Raw genomic sequence first — 318 nt, 5'->3', positions numbered from 1 at the left:
CAGAAAGGTATGGCTCAAGCCTGTGGAGCTGAGATGCTACAGGTATTCCTGCGCTCACTACTTCTACTTGCAGAAAAAGCCTTAGCAGCCAGGCACACAGCGTCTCCAATACCCAAAGAATCCGTTACGATGCGATGCTTGCTTGCTTTTTCTGCCTCAAACCAAGTTTCCTCTGAGGAATTTAAAATCTCCGCCTTTCCCGCGACCCTATGCCGGCAGAGCCCAGGCGCCTGGCCGGTCACCAGGCGGCCATTCCCTGGGCGCGCCGCTCCGAGACGTCCCCGCCGATCAGCGCTGGGCGTCCGAGTCAGCCAAGGA

Source organism: Condylura cristata, unplaced genomic scaffold (assembly GCF_000260355.1).
Source record: "Condylura cristata isolate star-nosed mole 26May11 unplaced genomic scaffold, ConCri1.0 scaffold00029, whole genome shotgun sequence".
Classification (NCBI taxonomy): domain Eukaryota; kingdom Metazoa; phylum Chordata; class Mammalia; order Eulipotyphla; family Talpidae; genus Condylura; species Condylura cristata.
Note: the sequence above shows the minus strand (reverse complement) of the source record.